Source organism: Quercus lobata, chromosome 1, assembly GCF_001633185.2.
Source record: "Quercus lobata isolate SW786 chromosome 1, ValleyOak3.0 Primary Assembly, whole genome shotgun sequence".
NCBI lineage: Eukaryota > Viridiplantae > Streptophyta > Magnoliopsida > Fagales > Fagaceae > Quercus > Quercus lobata.
The window spans coordinates 3,849,887-3,863,641 of record NC_044904.1 but is presented as its reverse complement, the minus strand read 5'-3'; the positions used below and the strand labels follow the sequence as shown (position 1 = coordinate 3,863,641).

General features: G+C 31.9%; 1 pseudogene; it reads right to left on the bottom strand.

Annotated features, from left to right (window-relative positions):
- Positions 1-3,732: 3,732 nt before the first annotated feature.
- On the bottom strand, positions 3,733-8,385 carry LOC115993843 (annotated as a pseudogene).
- Positions 8,386-13,755: the final 5,370 nt, after the last annotated feature.

The window sequence follows — 13,755 nt, the reverse complement described above, 5'->3', positions numbered from 1 at the left end:
TTTTTTTTTTTTTTTTTTAAATTTTTTTTTTTATATAGAAATTCGTGAAAGTTATGGAAGGTGGCAGTTCAAACATTTTCGCAGGTACTATATTCTTCTTTTGCTCCCTATTCCATTTTTTTTTTTGCTGAATAATCCCCTTGTGTTTTTAGAATGGACAAAAACAAAGATATCCATAAAGTTTTATAATGGACAAAAACATAGATATCCATAAATTTCTTTGCCTGAGATTCTGATGTAGAAATTTCATTTTCTCATATCTACCTTTTCATATTTGCATTTTTTTTTTTTTTTTTTTTTTTTTACATTTTTCAAATTTGTACATTTTTGCATCAATTGTGAATATGTTAATTGAATAATGAGTATAAAAGAATGTGAAACAATATTTAGTACTTACAAAATACATGCTTCTTCCTAAATAATAATTTCGCTTTAAAAAAAAAAAAAATACAAGTGTTAAGTTATAACTTGTATGAAAAAAGTCCCATCTATATATCTCAATATACTAATTTCCTAATATTATCATCTACTTTTATATTGAAACAATGAAAAGTAAATACTAAATAATCACTCATACTTTATTGTAATAAATATTTAAAATTGACAAAATTTAATTCCTGTTTTTGGCAATGGACTATTATTTAGAGGTAACCAAAAAGGGAAATGTAGATTGTTTTATAGGGAGGGTGAATAATATCTTAAACATTTTAGTGTAGGGTCTGTAACACCATCAATTGGGACACAGAAATTCAGAAATCCCAAGAGGGGATTGGTACCCTTTTTTTTATTTTTATTTTTATTTTATATTGAAGAGAGGGGATTGGAACCTTTAAACTTTGGTTTCAAAGTATAAGATCTAGATTAGGTCCAGTGCTTCTAGTGCACTAGATCCAATCAAATGGTAACATGTGTTTAAAAATGGATATGTATGTGTCACAATTCCAATGAGTCCAGTACCACTGGACACTGGACCCAAACCTCCTCCCAAAGTGTATATATCAGTTGTGATCAAATAAAAGTATAAAACTTGGACTTCAAGATAGCTTTGTTTTTCACATTAATTGTTAACATTAATTATATGAGTAAACCTTACATTTTTAGCTACGAAAACACCGGACTTGGAGGTGCTACGTAAGCAGCTTGAGGAGAAAAGTGCAAAGATTGAAGAGCTCAAGAAACAAATTGAGGAAACTAAGCATCTTCTGGAAAATAAGAAGAAGAAAGCTCCGAATCAGGACCAAATGGAAGCTTTCAAGAAGTTGTGCGAGAAATATAATGGCATGAGAGAGGAATATAATGCATTGTTGGCCGAGAAGTCAAGGAAACAAGAGACTAACAATCCTAGCTAGTCTCAAAATTGCTGCTATATATAGACGACTTAGCTAGCAAGCTAGCTAGCAAAAATACTAGTATGCTTTATTAGTAATTATCATATGCTTTCTTTTAAAAAGGAGAGGTGGAAGTTATGTGGGGTAACATGAATGATATATATTCTACTTATCTTTTTGTACATGTTTGTTGCTAAGCTTGACTAATATTAGATTTTGAGGGAATATTATAATTTATCCCCTGTGGATTGAGCATATAATTTAGTCCACAAACTTTTAAGGGCGTGGATTGTATAGATTGTGATGATGTTTGCGTAGATCCACATGATCATTCTGTTGAAAGGTATATGGAAAAGAGTGGTGAGGAAATGTACCAATTTTTTTTCTTCAAGAAAGTGATGAATGTTTTGTCATTGTATTCTTGAAAATTTTCCAATCAAAAGATTTTAATGGTACCAGAATATTGTGTTTGAACCATTTCCGAAAATGTTGATAAATATGAGGGAGTTTAGACTAATATTCTAAGAGATATATCCATGTGTATTATGAGTAATCATAAAAAATGATAAAAGACTAGGATCCTGCCTCAATAAGGACTGAAATAATCAGACCCTAATAAATATTAGAGTGAGCAAGATAAAAAGGTGTAGAAGAAAACAAGTTATTTTTATAGAAAGGTAAATTTGTTTGTTTTCCTAGATAATAGGAGGTACAATCAAATTTTCATGTTGTATATAGTTTGTAGCCAAGTTGCTTGTTTTTCATATATGCTAACTCAAGATTTCCTACTCTAATACTATGTTAAATTACTAATTGTTCCAAAAGTTTAATCTATTGAGATATGATAAATTTAATCATTTAACCACAATTCTATCACTCACCCTTACATTTGGGTCCGAACTCCTCTTAATAGGTAAGGTCTAACACATGAGATTTTAGTCTGTAATCTTGAAATGAAAGATTATCTAAATTCCAACACAATTGGCACTCTCTAATAGAATGAAATCATAAGTTTGTTGTATGTCATCGACTAATCAAGGGGAAGGGTGTAGAAGGTGAAGAAAGTGAACACAATAATTTTAAGCTAATAAGCAATTTTTAAAACCAATTAAAGTTTGCAGTATTCCAACTAATATTTTGGTTCTGCGTTTCAAAAGTAATAATATATAGTTATACTACTCACAGTGATATAACAAAATTGAAACAAATATAAAGAATTAAATATTATTGTTTTAATCATTTTAAAATCAAAAACAACAAATTTAGTGTCAATGTTTATAATAGTAAAAGATTAAGAAAGATAGTATATCACTGTTATATGACTTCTCTAAGAAACATAAATTTCACTCTCTTAAGGGTGTTTCTTGCCACTGCAGGAGAATATTCAAATGTACATCTAATTAAATTACTGATTGTCCCAAAAGTTGAAACTATTGGGATATGATAAATTTAATCATTTAACCACATATTTCTAATACTTCCCTTCACGTGTGGGTTGAAACTACTTTTTAAAAGGTGAAGTCCAACATGTGGAAATTTAAATAGGAGGCGGAATGGAGGAGACAAAGATCGAACTCAGGATCCCATGTTCTGATACCTAGTTAAATTACTGATTGTCTCAAAAGTTTAAGTTATTGGGATATGGTAAATTTAATCTTTTAACCACATACTTCTAACACATCTCAACTATGTAGCAAGTTTATCAGCATACCATCTCAACTATGTAGCGAGTAATATATTCAAATAGAGTATATTACATTGTAGTAAATTTTGTAAGAGCAAAATTAAAAATTTATTTACATTTATAAAATACACCAACACAATATAGATTACCAACAAGGCAGCTAGCTTCTCCAACCTATCTAGTATCATATATACATATTTTGCATGCGTGGGCGCGCGCGCACATACACACACACTCTCTCTCTCTCATTTAAACTAAGGGCATGTATGATATGCTGTAACAGGTTTTGTAATATGATGACTAGCCTTGTGAAATAATCATTTGATTATTTGGTTGCAAATTTATTATAAGTAATAGTTATTCCTTAAATTGAGGAGCAACTTCTTCTTTTTTAAAAGATTGTAACAATTATTCCTTACTATGTACGTGTAATAACTTTTAAAATTGATATATTTCCTAAATTTACACTTTTGATATGTACACAAAAATTATAAAATTAAAAGATAATCTCTCTCAAATTTAAAAAATATTCATTTTTATGAAATAAAATTAAATAAATAAGATATTTCATAAATATAGATCTTGAGTTCTATTCCAATGTTACAATTAAATTTATGGTTTCAGTTATTCCTTTGCAACATTTTTTATTTCTTGATTCTTAAAAAAAAATAAACATATTTTATTCTAGTAATAAAGATTACAATTCCTAGTGCAATTATCTTAAGAAAAATTGAGTTGGTACTTAGGTTGCTTGGTAGGTGAGAAGAGACCAAAATGTTTCTCAGTTTCTGCTGGACCCTTTTGGTCTTCATCGAACATGGCAAACAAGTATGTTTCTAATGGTCCAGGCCTCTTCGGAGTGCCATTGTTCACGTGACTAATCAAATTCTTGTAGTAAGTGCATGCATTGTCAACTGTAGCTGCTACACCACCGTCGGATGGCTAACCAGTCTCTGTTACAATGACAGTCAAATTGGCCGCACCAATCTTCTCAAGAGCAGAATAGAGAGAATCCATCATTGCATCAAAGAGATTTTGGTACCCTAAGTTACCATCTTGTACCACAACCCCTGATGAATTTAATAAGGCATAATCAAGCTTAATATCTGTTGGGTCACTTAATTAAGTAGGCAAAATATGGGTACACATTGGCAAGAAGTGGTGCCTTAGTGCTTACTAGGAAGCTAGCGATTGCATTTATGTATGCACTTGCATTGTCACTAACACTGTGTTTGGTTGGAGTGAATTTAGGGAGGATGGAAAACTTAGAGAGGAAAATAGGATGGAAAATAGTGTTTTCCACTGTTTGGCAAAGGGAGGAAAATTGAGGATGGAAAACCCGGGAGAAAATTTTCTCTCCCGGGCCCATAAATTTGATCCTCCCAAATCAGGAGGAAAAGCTAAGAGAGAAAAGTGCTCTCACAGCACTTTTACACAAATGCCCTTTTGTTCCCAATGGTCACAACAACTCAGTAAAGAAGAAAGAAGACAACTTTCCAACCACCAACTCAGCACAACCCAACTATCATTGCTGCAACCCAAAAATAACTCAAAATCAACGCAAAACAATTTAAAATCAACTCAGACCCCATTGGAAAACCCATCCCAAACCCAACTCAAAATCAACCCAAAACAAAATCAACTCAAAATCAAACCCAAAATCCACAGAAAATCAACTCAAAGTCAAACCCTTATGTTTCAATCATCTTCATCTTCTCTCTTCCTTGTAGCTTTCGAACTGTCAAAAAAAAAAAAAAAAGATGCAGAGACCTGAGGGAAAACTAAATATTTTCCACCCCTCCAACCAAACACACAAGAGGGAAAATTAAATATTTTCCATCCTCTCATTTTTTCATCCTTCCACAATTTTCCATCCTCTCACTTTTCCACTCCTCCAACCAAACGGACCCTAAAGGAGCCTTAAGATAGAGGGTAAGTATTGCCCATCAATGACATGTCTATTACTGTTGAAACTTTGATTTGGGTTGGAAAATTAGAAGATGTAACTGCATTGTATAAGTTTTGCATGGCTGGTCCAACAGATTGGGCTAATGGATCACTGGGTTTTATTTCATTCCCAGCAGCAATGTAACTAATATTGACATCAGGCAAGTAGGGACTTGTATGTTTGTTTGCACCCAACCATTTGCAGCTGCAGGACTAGTGGCAAAGCCTTGAAGGTCATTGTTGACAACTCCAACAATGACTGATATGCCGGATCCTTTTAGGGCTTGGAGGGTTGCTTTGGATCGAAAATCCTCATTTTCCCTATGCCACTTGTTTTGTATAGGGCTATTACTTCAGTTGCAGGTGGTAAATCATCGACAATTGTTCCATAATTTACACCTATAGATTGTACAACTACAACAAATAGCACCAAGATAATAAACAAGTTAATTAACACCAAAGATGAATTTGTTTGAAGGAAATGTAAAGGTATCCAATGGAGCTGCAACAAATAGAATCAAGAGAAAAAAGTAGATATATTTAACACCAATGGTAAATTTGTTTGCGGAAATGTATAGAACCTGGTTGATATGCAAGCTCAAACAAAAATTTTCAGTGTTTAAGCACTGAAAATTGTAGCCAAAAAAAGAAAAGTGTTTAGCAGGAGTGTTTGATCAAGAGTGTTTGATTCACATTTTTCAATTTAGGATGTTTAAACACTATATTTTTTATTTATTTTTTTATTTTTTGAGAAACAAACACACACACACATAAGGAGAGGAAAATAAGTTCTAACATAAAGGCACATTACAACCCCACTCAAAAGTCATGGTAACTTTTGAGATTACATTCAAAGTAGTTTTTAGTTTTTGAGTAACATTGCTTAATAACATTGTTGTAAATATTTTGAAAATCAAGAGACCTACTGATAAGACTACACACATACTTTTTCTTTTCTCTAACCTGCATGGCTCTTTTTTTTTTTTCTCTTTTTTTTTTAAAAAATTATGGGACCTACTAATCATTACCGACTTTAAAAAACAATACACACTCATACGTAATATATATATATATATATATATATATATTTGTTCATATTTTAAAATATGTTATCTGAAACATGGGATCAAACACATTTCTAAATGTATTTTTACAAAACCTTTTATACTACAGTTTTCACATCATTTTGAACAATAATTCTTGAGCACCACTACCAAATAGGTCCATAGGTTTTTTTTAGAAGAAAATGTATAGGTATTTAGTGGATTATGTTGGGTTTTAAGATTTTAGATTTAAATGTATTAGAAATTCAATTTGTAATGTTGGCTAACCATGATCAAAACATTTAGTCTTGTTTTAGACTTGCTCAAAGTGTGTTTAAGCGTAAAGTTGGAATCGAGTGTACTGTAAGATTTACTGTGTAAATCTGCTTGGCTCGATCGATTGAAAATTAGACTTGATTGATCGAATCTTATGCAGATTGTTTTTCTGCAGAATTTTCTAACTCAGCCCAAACCCATTTGACGTGTAGGGTTTTATGTTTTGTTTTAAGTATAAAAGAGAAAACCCTAGCCACATTTAAAGGTTGCTCTTTATGTTGTGTGTGTGAATCTTTCGTGAGATCTAGAGGTGTTTGCCTTCACATACACTTAGGGTTTCGAATCTCAAGATTGATGTCGAGAGCTTGGTGATCAATTCAGTTGTAGATTCAAGAGATTAAAGATACACAAGCGGGAGTGCTTGTACTTACTGGGAATTTAAGAAAAAAGTAGTCCATGGACTTGGAGCTATCACGTGGTTGTGATAGTAAGTTTCCTACTTGAGATAGCAATATGATGTAAGTAATCTAAGTCGCTATTGTGTAAACTTCAATTCTTTCATAGTGGGTTCGTTTTACCTTGAGAATAGCTAGATTAAATCCTTCCCAGGTTTTTTACCGGTTTGGTTTTCTTAGGTTATCATATTGTTGTGTTCTTTATTTTCTGCACTTTACAATAATATGATATATCTGTGTTAACCTAGATTTGATAATTTAACTAAGTAATCACTTGGCTAACTAACTAGGTTAATCTGGTTGTGTTTTAAAGGGTCTAAAAACGTACAGATTAAAATCCTTTGGAGTTCTTAGGATAACACATGTACTTTATAAAATCTTATCTAATCCTTTGGAGTTCTTAGGATAACACATGTACTTTATGAAATCTTATCTATTTGTTTTTTGCCATATGATCAATAATTTAAATAGATACACAACCTTTGATTAATAATAGTACTTTATAAAATCTAATCCTTTTATTTTAAAAAAGATGGATAAAATTGTAAGATTCCCATAGTGGAGTTACCCTAAAACCTCTAATAAAGGATTAGAAATTTGTAGTTATGTACGCATAATTAGAAGTCTACAAAAACTTGGTTAAAACCATTGTTAGTAAGGAATGTGGGAGCAGGGATCACTGTTAGGGTTGTCCACGGGTCGGTCCAGGTCGGGTTTGTGCCCAACCCGGAACCGACTCGTCGGAATCGGGTGACAAAGAAATGCACCCGCCGCCGACTGCCAGAGTAATCGGATTGGGGGGATCAGACCGTCAACGGGCGGCGGGCGGGTCGGTCGGGGTCGAGAATCCAGAAAACGGCGAAAACCGGCGTGAAAACGGTGAAAATAAACACATGAAAACAGCGAAAATCCGGCCAAAATCTTTGAGGTTTCTCTAGATCCAGCCTAATCTAGGCCATTTTCAGCAAGATCTTGGCTAGATCCGGCAAAATCTCGCTGAGATCTTGATGAAAATGGTCTAGATCTCACCGGATCTACCAAATAGCGCCGGAAATCTTGTGGGTCGGTCGGGTCGGTTTGATCGGATTCTGGAGAAGGAAAACCGACCTCCGACCCGCCAAACTCGGGTTTTGGAGAAACAAACCCGTCGTCGACCGCCGGAGAAATCGGTTTGGTCGGCAGCGGGTCGGGTTCGGTTGGCGGCGGCGGGTGGGTCAGGTTGGCCGGGTCTCTGGACAGCCCTAATCACTATGTTATTGTACTTTAAGAGTACTTAATAATTAGACAATAAATTACTAATATATTTAGAGTCATTTAGGAAATCTAAAAGAGTTCAGCTGGTTTCTTAGATTACCTCAAGGATGCATATTTGGCCTACGGATTTGTATAATTTTAATGACCATTAATTAAAAAACACAAAATTTCCCTTCTATCGTATATATGTTACATCGCAAAGAATACAATGCAAACTTGTATTCTAAGCCATCAAAAAGTAGTACTAATTAATATCAGGCCTGCGTAACCGTATTGTGAATGCAATACAAATAATAATACCATACAAACAACCAATCAGTCATACCTGATTTTCCTTGGCTTGTTATCAACAGCAGTAGCAATAAGGCAGCCATAACAGGTTTCTTACTTAAAGCCATGGTGGAAAAGGAGAATTGGTAAAAGATTTTCATTTAAGATGTCCCCCTTTTTTTTTTTTGATGAAGCAATTAAGATCTCTTTGGTTACAATCTACACCCTATACCTCTCTATACATAATATATATAGTTGTATGAAATTTGGTAATTATGGAAATTATTACGTACAGTTGATTTTTTACTTAAATTTTGATAGGATTATAATGGAAAGTTTAAATATAGAATAAAATAGAATTGGGATAAAACTAAATATAAAATAGAATTGAAGAATAATTAAAATATAAATATTAGAACAATGACGTGTAAAATTGTGAAGTCTTAAAAGCTTATATGAGAAAATATTATAATGTCAACCTAAAAATCAAATGTGTATAGTTTTATATTATAACAATTTGAAAGTAAAAATCAATAATTGGATAATATTTACTATTTTCAATATTAATTATAGTTTTTTTTTGGGTCTAAATATGAAATTTGATAATTATGATAGTCATTAATAAGTTATGATGGTAGTTATTCATAATTTTTTTATATTAATTTTGAAAAAAATATAATGGGAGGTTTAAATATAGAATAGGAATTAAACTCAATTAAAACATTTTATCAGAAATGTAACGTGAAAAATTGTGATGCTTCAAAAGTTTGTATGACAAAAATATTATAATGTCAACTAAAAATCATCTACAATTTAATTTGAAAGATAAAAAAGATAATTGGATAATATTTACAATTTTTCAATGTTAGTAATATACAATGGTTTTATAATAAATTTGAAAGTTACAACTTATAGTTTACAATGGGGATGAAAATTTGAATCCTAAATACCTTAATTGGAAACATTAAGAGATGTTAGTTGGACGGTAAAACTTGTGGCTAATAACATCCAAACTTAGAAAAAAAAAATCCAACTTGACTTTCCTTGTCTTGTTATCAACAGCACAATAACAAGGAATAAGGCAGCCATAAAAGTTTTCTTACTTATTCGCAAAAATTGAAGGGAATAGCCATAGTGCAAAAGGAAAATTGAGAATAGATTTAAAAGAACAAAGTTTGGCTCCAAACATTTTGAAGCTTTAGACTTCAACAACCAATAGAAAGACGACATTAGTCTTTATCATGTATAATATACACGACTCACTTAACCCAATTAACCAAGTGAGTCGTGTGCAATGCATATGACAAAATATATTGTTATATTCATATTTGTAGTTAGAGTCTAAGGCTCCAAACATGTTTGGAGCCAAACCTTTTCCGATTTATAATTAATGCTCTGTTTGTTTTGACATTTAACTTTTTCCAAAAGCGTTTTTTAGAAAATTATCTTATTTTATAATATTTGGTGCCAACCTTAAAATGAGTTAAAAAACTATCTCTTAACTTTCCATGTTTTGTTTCGTGTGAGATATATTTGTTTTCCTTATTTAGTTTCGTGTAAGATAGAGTTTTTTTTTTTTTTTTTCCTTCTCTGGAAAACAACTTTATCTTACACGAAACTAAATAAGGGAAGTACATGCCAAACTAAATAAAAGAAGTAGCTAAATAAAAGAAGTTAAGAGATATTTTTTTAATGATTTTTTATTCCTTTTTGATACTACCAAACATAGAAAAATGTAAAAAATTATCTTCACATAAGATTTCCATTGAAACAAACATAGCGCTACATATCTGCTTTGGAATCTACACCTTATACTTCTCTCTCTCTCTCTATAAAGTTACAAGTTTGTTAGAATTGAAAAGTTTATTAGGTTTCAAAAAAAAAAAAGGTTTAAAGGGCCCTATAACCTAATATAAATGTATATATGTGTGTGAAACTCCTTTTTGGAGACTTAAATCTAGACCCATGTCCTCCCCGCCTCACAAGAACTAGTACTTATGGTAGTTATCACTATTTTATTATTTTAATTGTAACAAGATTATAATGGTGGGTTTAGATATAGAATAAAATTTAAACTTTGTGTGTATATATATATATATATATATATAAAGGTTTAAAAGGCCCTATAACATTTCTAATTAATAATCTCGTATTTGGTTATTATCTGAGATATAATTCTACTCTAACCTAATATAAATATATATATGTGTGTGAAACTCATTTTTAGAGACATAAATCCAGGCCCACGTCCTCCTCATCTCAGAAGAACTAGTACTTATGGTAGTTATCACTATTTTATTATTTTAATTATAATAAGATTATAATGGTGGGTTTAGATATAGAATAAAACTTAAACTTTATATATATCTATATTCTATATAATAACTAATAGCTGAAACGTTTGACTTTCTGTTGACCAATCATCATTGCGCCACGTGGCTATATAAATTAATGCCATGTCTACCATTAAAAACACAAAACAATGTATCTTTTCATTTGGTTCTAATACAAACCATTTCAGTACAATTTTTTTGCTATTGTTGCCTGTTGGTGGTCAGTTGCATTGTTCCCGCTGGTGGTTATAAATTTTACACATTTCCTAATAAATTTTAGTTTATATTTCTTGAGACAAAACTCAAAAACTTCAAGTTCATTCTGATTCTTCACCATCTCTCTATGTACGATGGAGAACCTTTGGTTTTCACAAATATATTTTTGGCAGATTTTAACGCTATATTCCATTATAGGTTTTTTGGTTTTATTATTTTAGTTTTAAAATCTTCCTCCACAAATCCTAAAGGTAGGTGCTCTACAAATTTTAAATGCATGCAACATAGTAACGTCTTCTCCTGTGTCTCCAGTTCGCTTTCTTCTTCTTAGAAAGTGTTAAATAGCTTTTTCTTTCTTCATTTCTTTTTTCGATTAGGTTTCTGTGTGTGGCATATGGGAGATACTTTGTAACCATTCTAATTGCATATTTTATTGTAAAAAATTAGATGGTGATAGGCTTAATTATGTGAATTTGACCTTACAAGAGAGGTTTGTATTTTTCATGGTTTTCTGAAGTTCTATGGATTATATAATATTTATTTTGTTTTAACTATTGTATGGAAAGGAAAGGTGTTCCTTATAATACCTGAATGAGGTCTTGAAAAAAAGTCTTCAACTCCTTGCTACAAGAAATACAAACACGAAGATGATGCTATTAAAAATTCGGTTAGCCCTCTCTTTTCAAAATATTTTAATTTTTCCCTGTTTTTCTATTTTGTCGCTTCTTATAAGGTTTTTAATTGTTTCTGTTAGGTTCTAAGAAATTAGGAACTAATGTATTGGAATTTCAATTTGTATTATGTTGGCAAACTATGATCAAAACATAGAATCTAGGTTTAGGCTTGCTCAAAGTATGTTTATTTGTAAAATTGGAATCGAGTAATTGCAGAATTTATTGGACTAAATCTGCAAGGCTCGATCGATCGAAAATTAGACTCGATCGATCGAACCATGTGCAGATTTATTTTTTTGCAGAGTTCTAGTTCAACCCAAACTCTACTTAAACGTATTAGGGTTCAAGTAAAACTCTCCCATATATAAGGGAAACCCTAGAACATTTTTTGAGTTGTTTTTAGAGAGATTAGAGTGCCTCTTGTGCCTCTTTTTGTATTTAGGGTTTTGTACCCAAAGGCTCTCTAAAGGGTGCTCATATTGCGGTTTGTGTAAATCTCTTGTGAGATCTAGAAGAGCTTTCCTTTACACAAACTTAGAGTTTTCAAGGAGAAGATTTATCTACACCTTGATGATCAATTTAGTTGCTGCCATTGAAGCTTAAAGAAAACACAAGCGGGTGTGCTTGTAGCTGGTAGTGAATCCAAGAAAGAAGGAGTTCGTGAATTCGGAGCTTGCACGTGGTCATGTCAGTAAGTTCTACTGGTTGGTAGCAATAAGAAGTCGAGTGTGGGGGCTTGTAAGTCTTCTTGTATGAATTTCGATTCTTTCAAGATAGTGGATTCAAGTTTACCTTGAGAATAGCTAGGTCAAATCCTCCCCAGGTTTTTACCGGTTTGGTTTCCTGGGTGATCATATCGTGTGTTATTTATCTTCCGTTGCTTTGCATGATTTGATCTTTTATATTGTGATAACCTAGACTTGTTTAATTGGACTAAGTAACAACTTGGCTAATTACCTAGGTTTAATCAATTGTTTTAAGGGGTCTAAAAACTATCAAGTGGTATCAGAGCGGGTAGCTCTTTTGTTTTAGATCTTTTGATCTAAGAGCTGATCCTTGACCCCTATTATCATGGATAATTTGAAGTGTCTTTCTGATCATGTTTCTGTTCATACTTCTGTTGATTTTATTGATGCCTGTGAAACTCTTCGTAAGGAATTATTTAAATCTATGAAAATTGCTAAGAAATTAAAGGAAGAGTTAAAATTGGCTAATCTTGAAAAAGAGGAATTGATTGTTAGATTAGATGAATCTAATAAAAAAGAATGAATTTTTGAGAAATCAAATTTCCTCTCAAGATGAGAAGATGAAAAGATTGGAACAAGAATTAGTTGAATCTAAAGCTAAAATTGAAAATTTGACTTGTACCAAGTCTGCTGTTGATAACAGAAGTGTTTTTGTCTCTCTTAAAACCTAAAGCTGAGAAAGTTTATATCCTTCCTTTTAAGAGGAATAATAAAGAAAAGATTTATTTTGCTAGGTTAGACAAAGGTAAAAGTTCTGATGTAGACGCTGAAGTTTCTAAACCTAAGTCTAAACCTACTATTAGAGAGCATAATAAATCTGTTTTTGTGCCTACTTGTCACCTTTGTGGTGTTGTTGGTCATATTAGACCAAATTGTTCTTTGTTAAGGCGAAAACCAAAATCTGAGACTAGATTTGCTGTTAGGAATACTGATGTTCCTAAATTTGTTCCTGTCTGCCACTTTTGTGGTATCCATGGTCACATTCTTCCTAATTGTCATAAATTGAAATTTAAGCATTCAGTGTTTCAATCTAGGATATGTGATGATATTTCTCCTGTCATAAGTCCATATAAATTGTTTCATATTCTTTTGAAAAATTTGAGCTTGTTGGCTTGTGAAAGGAATTTGCAGGATTTCAGTCTTTCTCAGAAGATTGGTGTAATCTCTCAAATACACTCTGCTTCACATGGATTTTCACCTACAAAGCCGAAGACTCGTGCTAGATGGGTGAGAAAAGATTCTCTAAGGTGAGTGTTGCTGACTTGTCCCTAATTTAATTTTTTCAATTGTTTGTGGACATGTTTTGTTTTTTGTTTTTGGTTGTTTTGTTTTTTTAAATAAAAAAAATCCAAAAACATTGAAAAATTTTCAAAAAGACAAAAATATTTTATTTTGAGTCTTGTTTTATTTTTCTTGGGGATTACATGAATTATGATATCTCTCTCTTGATTTAGAACATGCTTGACATTGTGGAGAAACTTGGATAGTATGTGTTATATAAGTGCTAAGCTATTTTTGATTTTATGTGA